The sequence below is a fragment of the Triticum aestivum genome, chromosome 3D (assembly GCF_018294505.1).
Source record: "Triticum aestivum cultivar Chinese Spring chromosome 3D, IWGSC CS RefSeq v2.1, whole genome shotgun sequence".
NCBI classification, from domain to species: Eukaryota; Viridiplantae; Streptophyta; class Magnoliopsida; order Poales; family Poaceae; genus Triticum; species Triticum aestivum.
Genome location: NC_057802.1, coordinates 267,638,608 through 267,646,018, shown reverse-complemented (window position 1 = coordinate 267,646,018; position 7,411 = coordinate 267,638,608).

Genomic DNA, 7,411 nt, shown 5'->3' with positions numbered 1-7,411 from the left:
TGCATGTGGAGTAAGTAAATTATACCTTAAGGTACTTGGGGCGTGGTTCGGTGGGCGACGGGACGGCGGTGAAGAAGAAGGGGTCGGAGGCCCTCCCTCGCCGCCATTGGGTGGAAAGTGAACAGCTGCGCCGGTAGTCCCTCGCCGATGGCGACAGCGTTAAGCCTCCTTCCCTTCCCGGCGGACGGATCCTGCCGGCTCTTTGAGCAGCAGTGAGGGGAGAGAGAGGCCAACGAAGTCTTGTTTAGATCTGGAGAGGGCGAGAGAGTGTGAAGAGAGCAACTACAAGCGCTGAGGCTCCAGCGGGAGAGGGCGAGAGTGTGTGAAGAGAGCAACTACAAGCACTGAGGCTCCAGCGGGAGAGGGAGAGAGAGTGTGAAGAGAGCAACTACAAGCGCTGAGGCTCCAGCGTGTATATATATACTGGAGAGAGAGTGTGAAGCGTGCAAACCCTAGAAAACATTTTGACCAGTCAAAGAATCCTCTTGGCACAAATTATGCTCAAGTGTAGTTATCGAACCCGAGACCTCAAGTTTGATGAGCGAACAGGCTAACCAGCTACACAACCCTCCCGTTATGTTCAACGAGAGGGAAATAACATTTTATACATTCCTGCATTCGTGTGACAAGCATGCCGTGTTTTTTGTGTGTGTGGGAGTCATTGGGATTTCAATCATAATCGTGTCATGTGGCTTTCGTGGTAAGACTATCCACAGTGGTGCAGAAATAATGCAGCCTTAGTCACCTTACCTCTCTCCACGTAGCACGTTGGGTCCCACCAGTCAGAGGGTGAAACAAACAAATTAATAAGAAAAATTAAAAGCGCCAGCGGTGTATCTTACCTCACACATCTCGCTACTGCTCGGGAACACTGTCCAATTGATCCCCCTGTTCGCTCACGTACTATTTTAAGTGAATCCTTATTATAACATGCACCCAAATTTTGGGCACTTGTATTCGACTTAAGTCAGTGTGCCACCGTATCTCGTATACTTACTACTCCCTCCGTCTAGGTGTAATAAGTCACGTTAGAAGGTGCAACGGGACCAAGGTGCGTGCGTGTGTGTGTGTGTGTGTTTAACAGCATGTGTGTGTTAGAGAGAGCGACAGATCGACCTACTCCTACAGAGAGATGTTGTGTAGTGTACGATTTTAGCCGCTAGAGTCGGTGCATCCTCTCGTTTCCACGCGTGTCCGGTAGGGACATGCGTATAGTTGCCACGCCCGCTCCTGACCAGCCTGGCCCACCCAAAGCCCCTCCATCGCCCGCGCGCGCTTCCTGCCCGAAACGGTCAGCGCCGCTCCAAAGAATCGGTGCCGCATTCATGCCCGGGTAGAGCGGACGCGACCTCTCACTGGCGCAAGAGTGATGGTTGCTTCGTCTGTCCAACTTACGGCTGGGTCTATGTGATTTGACGGCTCATTGGTCTTTATTACTGAGGTGGTAGGACTGCTGGATGTCCCACGCTTTCGGCGAAAGGAGGTACTACTACTAGATTACAATTTTCTCCATTCTTACAGCGGAGGCGTGCAAGAGCAGTGAAAACACGCAGGCTCAGTGATTACATGGCCCACCTCACACTATCACCGTGCGACACCTAAATCTTTACATAGTACTCCCTCCGTTACTAAATATTACTAGATGAGTCCCCGCGCGTTGCCGCAGAACAGCGGTATATCTCTCTGCGCAAAATTATCGATTTCATAGAACTAAAAAAACTCTATAACCGCATGACAAATGTGGTAGCCAAACAAAATAAATTCCCATCATCATTTAGATCATCCCACGTAAGGAAAAAAGATCAGCCAACTTCTACTGCATAATGGGATTATAATTTTCTTTTTGACATGTTAATGGGACTTAAAAGCTCACTTACATGCATGCTACCAGTGCATGCTTGCATGCAGACATGTTGATGTGATTTAAAACCCACTCACATGCATGTGCCACGGTATTTCTGCATGCTTGCATGTGGCTTAGTGCGGAGCCTCTCAACGTCTAGATCAGACGGCTATTATGGACTGATTTACTTCATCGAATGGCTACATCAATTTTGATGATGTGGCTCAAGGAGAGGATAGAGAATTCCTAGTAGCGGGGGCTAGCTATTACTAGTAGATAAGTCTTTGTAGAGATTCCACTACATACGGAACAAAATGAATGAATCTACACTTAAAATGCATCTATATACATCCGCATGTGGTTCATGGTGAAATCTCTACAAAGACTTATATTTAGGAACGGAGGAAGTACTAGTATAGTACGTACTGTAATTTATCAGCGAGATAAATTTGTACAATGCTATGAAGCTTCCAGCTTCTGTTACATGTATCTTGCGCCCAAGGTTGCCCGTTGCAACATTTCATCAAATACAAAGGAGACTAACATGCATGCTATTGCATCTCAATGATTGACAGATCATAGCAAATATGTACTCCCTCCGTTCCAAAATAAGTGTCTCAACTTTGTGCAAACTTTAGTACAAATTTGTACTACTACTAAAGTTGACACTTATTTTGGAACAGAGGCAGCTAAAGAAAAAAACGATCCATGCAGTCCCTAGCCCTTGAACCATGAACCCTGACCAGGCTTCAATTTGCTGGCAACGTTCGAGCTTCCTAATAACTGAAGTTTGCAACCTTATGACCATCGGATCATTTTGTGCAGTTTCACCAAAATCGAGATGAGCATCCCTGTGGCAAAGAAATTGAAGAAGCGTGATTAGAATAAGATTACTGGGACTAGTTGATGAGACATAAACTCATCACAAATACAGTACGTAGAAGCCAGTAGAGGTATGTGCGGGGCAAAGAAGTAGAGAAATATCCACAGGGAGTGATGTGGGCAGCTGGAGCAGTGGTGCAAGCCGGCTGTAAAGGGAGTTGTACCTGAGGGACGTAGCACAACCTTGAGGAGGGCGACGGGAGGCGGCAACTGCCCACGTCGCGGCAGTGAGCAAGGGATGAAGGCAACCTCACCGGCTTTGTGAGAGAGAACGACGGGGACCCCTGATCGGGACGTGCCGACAGTGGGTTTTCGCCGTCGGCGACGGCCACCGCTTCTACACTAAGCATCCACCCCTTCCCCAAGCGGACGTGATCCGCCGGGATGTTAGAGATGTGGCCACAGTCATTTTGTGCGAGAGAGTGTGAAGAGAGCAACCCTAGCAAGCAACCGTGTAGGCTGGCCCGTCCTGACTATGTATATAGTGGAGCGGTTTCCTTTTCTCTCCATATGAACCTATCATATTGCATACGTGCCACTAAAGAAAAAAAAACTTTATTTATAAATGACGCGGCACCTACTACTCGTTCTCCTATAACCTTGCGCTTGGCATCTCCAAAATATTAACCTTGCGATTGGCTCTTCGCCTCTTCGGGAAGTCGAGCAATAATGGTAGTGTAGTATATATCGTTCTGGCTATATGAGACCGAATGAATTGCTGCACGTCCACCACGTGGGCGAGGGTCGAGGGGTGAGGGAGAGTGCTACATACGGAGCAAAATGAGTGAATCTACACTCTAAAATACGTCTATATACATCAGTGTTTGGAGTATGTACTAGTAGTTCATATTGACATCTACTAAAGGACATATATATATTCCAAACAATATGATATAATCTCTATAACCAAGGTAGTAGGGACGAGGAGTAAACGGAGGGAGTAGTAAATTTTTCTCCTCGTCGTGCGAGCCACCGCGCGCATGGGCGAGGGAGTGGGCGTAAGGTGGAGCAAGCTTCACCTCATCCTACGAGCCACCATGCCCGTGGGCGGGGGAGACGGCGTACTAAGCAAGCTTCTCCTTGTTCTGCGAGTTGACGGGACACATCAAAAGTACTCCAGTGTATAGAGCCTTGCCTCTAAGGTAGGCCCCACATGGTTTGCCTCTTTTTTTAAGATAACACATCAAGTCGCAATTTGTTTGTTCACCCGTGGTAGACGATCCTCCCTCCACCAAGTGGACAACCAGTACACGTGCCAAATTACCACATGGGCTGCCTTTTTCGTACAGAAATGAGCTCCTCCGTGTACCGCGCGGGTGTGGTTGGGAAAGAGACGGGAGTACGTGCGCCGTGCATGCACCTCTTCTCTTCGTGCACGTCCCCCACCTATGTGGGTGTGTGTGAGAGATACAAACCGCGTTCGTGAGTGTTTTTTGTTTTGGGGTGGGGGTTGATTTCGTGAATTATTTGTGGGAATATGTGTCGATGACATCTCAAACAAAATTTTGCATGCAATGTGTGTGAAATGGAGGCCTATCCATATCATACATAGAGGGTCAGGCAATCCACGAGAAGAGAGGGAGGGGTCATAGCTATCGATAGAGTCGAAGAGAGGATCAAGTGGGTGGGTGCGAGATCGATGAAGAGAGCCATCGAAATTGTGTGTGTGTGCAAGTCAAAGATATAGGGCGACTGGCCTACCGGAACGTTAGAGGGCACATGTCAAGTTTGTGTGTGGCAGGGAGACATGACTAGAGCGCTCGATGTATCGGTGTGTGTGGGGGGGGAGGGGGTGGGGGGAGGGGTAGGCAGAGGCCTAACTATAGAGGTAGAACAACTCGTATATGTGTTGAGAAGGAGAGACCCAGCTATGTCTTGAGGGAGATCGATCGACATCCATACATAACTGAAGGACGGGAAATATGATGGGACAGAGAGAGAGAGGAGAGAGGGAGGGAGGGAGAGGGAGGGAGAGGGGTAGAGTGCTGGATGGGTGATGGAGTTGCTTCTCGAAGATGGTGGGAGAGGCCTACTAGACAAACTAAGGGTGGAACTACAATGTTATCAATAAGAGTGGGGATGTGTTTCTGTGTGTGCCTGTGCGTGATAGATCTGTCGGGACGCATCCATGGATGATGAAGGGGACCCATGTGTTTGGTAAGCAAACCTAACTAGATCGGTAGATCAATTGTTGTTTGTCGGAGGAAGGGAGAGACACAACTAATGAGGTAGATCGATTGACGTGTGGGTAAAAACGAGTTATAGGGACCTAGCTAGCTATATGTATAGCGAGAGATCGGTCGGTGTACGTCCATTTGTTAGAGGCAAATAAGGCCCAGCGAGACGGATAGACAGAGAGAATGGAGCTAGGAGGTGGTGCGAGAGGCCCAACTACTAGCTAGATAGGGGGAGGAGTGTGCGGTTGTAAGATCGATGAAAAGAGGGGCGAGAGTTTACACGTGTGTCTGACCGTATGAGAGACACGAGGCAAGGACACATAAAGGAGGAGATTGAAGGTGTGTGTGTATGTTGTAGGCAGGCATCGCTGGAGAGGTTTATCGATCGGTGTGTGTCGGAAAGGAGTTGTGGAGACTCTGGGAGAACGACCTAAAGAAAAAAATGAATGTGCCCGGTGGATAGAATGTCGAGGGAGGGGGAGGGCGAGGAGGGCGTGTGCATGCACGAGAGAAAGTTAGTGGTAGCTACAAAGGTTAGAGGATTGTGTGGGTGTAAGAGACTAACAAAGATCATAATTTGATATGAAAGCGGATTCATATATTTGAATAGGAGATCATAGTGTTTTAAACATTGCATGCATGAATATAGCGGTGATACACGTGGTGTGCACATGTTATACCATAATGTGATAATGCATGGCGTTTGCAACTCACAGCTAAATGCCGAACAATCTAAACCATACTATACATCAAACAATCTCACATTTTATTTGAATTTGTGATAATGTGTGGCGTTTGCAGCTTACAACTAAATATCGAACAATCTAAACAATACTATATATCGAACATTCTCACATTTTATTTGAATTTGTGGTAATGTGTGGTGTTTGCAACTCACATCTAAATACTTGTAGGCGTAGGGGGCGGGGCACCATACATAATGTGATAAACACATTATACCTATGAGACATGGTTTAGATTATGAAGATCTAGCTAGAGCTAGAAATGTAATGTGATTTGAAATCAAAATAAAGTGGATTCAAAAAATCTAGTTCGAGTTCATATAGTACACATAGTTCATATGTAACTCGAGACTAATCATGTGGTGTGCTGTGAAGATAATACACAAACGATGATTTAACTTGACAATAATGATGATTGTAGATCTTATTAAAACAGAGAAACGAATTCAAATGCTTTGACTTCACAACAATCATTACTGTAGATCTTATTCAAATAGAGAAACGAATTCAAATTTAGTTCATATTGAAGCGGTAGTATATACGTTTGGAATGCACTAAAACGTTCATTTGAGTAGTAGGTTGCATGCATTATACACGTAGCAAAATAATTTAATTGAACATAACATGAATTCATAGTTTTGAATGACATTTGTAGTGCGCATTGATTTGGCACAGTACACGTTAGGCTTGTCCGGAAATTTCAACCCGCGCCTTGTTAGCCCGAAATATTTAAGATATATCTTTGTCTCGTTGTGCTCCGACAACTCCCTCCATCTCAACCCGCGCCTTGCTATTCCGAAATTACAACGCGCGCAAAAACTCCCACCTCCTATGAAATCCCGACGCGTGAAATGCCCGTGCTACCCCTGAACCGAAAGAACCGCCTCAAATCGGTGGGGATACTTTTGTAACTTACCCCACATTTCGGACAAGCGCGTCTCTAAGCCATGGTTCCCCACTGCCATCCCATCCGCCCACCCATTCGTACACCGAGGCCGCCAAAACCCGCGACGAAACCCCACACCCTGCTCCGTCCGCCACCCAGCCGGAGCCTCTTCCCCGACGATGTCGTCCACAGCAACACCTCGACATCCCTCATCCACCGTACCGGATGAGGATCCGTCGTCGATCTCATCGTCCCGCCGGTTTAGCCACCCCGTCCTCCACCTCCAAGGAGCTGCCCCGACGTTCCCCTCGTCTTCACCTGCACCACCGGAAGAGCATCATCATCACCGTTTCCTCGGATGAAGCTCCGGCCTAATCGGCGCCACCAAAGAGGTTGTACACTAATCGCCGCATTTTCTTCTCGATTCGATCTCACGGTGCCGCCGGCGCTCGGTCCCGAGCCGACACGGCGCGACTCCATCCACGGCGGCGTCGCCGGCCACTTCCTCCACGGCATCGCTCCCTCGGCGGCGACGTCCACATCAGTAGGAGCTGCTGCTCCTTTAGCTCTCGCTCGCGCTGCTGCTCTGCTCTTGCTCTCGGTCCCCTGCCTGGTCTGCTCTTGCTATTGCTCTTGCTCGCGCTGCTGCTCTCGCTCTTGCTCTTGCTTGCGATGCTGCTCTGATTTAGCTACACTTCAGTCGATTGAATCGACTTTTGGGTCAGTCGATTTTCAGGGGGTGGGAGGGCTCACCGGGGTGAAGGAAGAACCAGCCGCAGCAGGGAGGGGGGCTCGCCGGAGAGGTACCCCACTATCTATCTTAGGGTTCAGGATGGGGGCGGCGATTGCCGGCGGTGACGGGGCGGTGGCGTGGGGATCG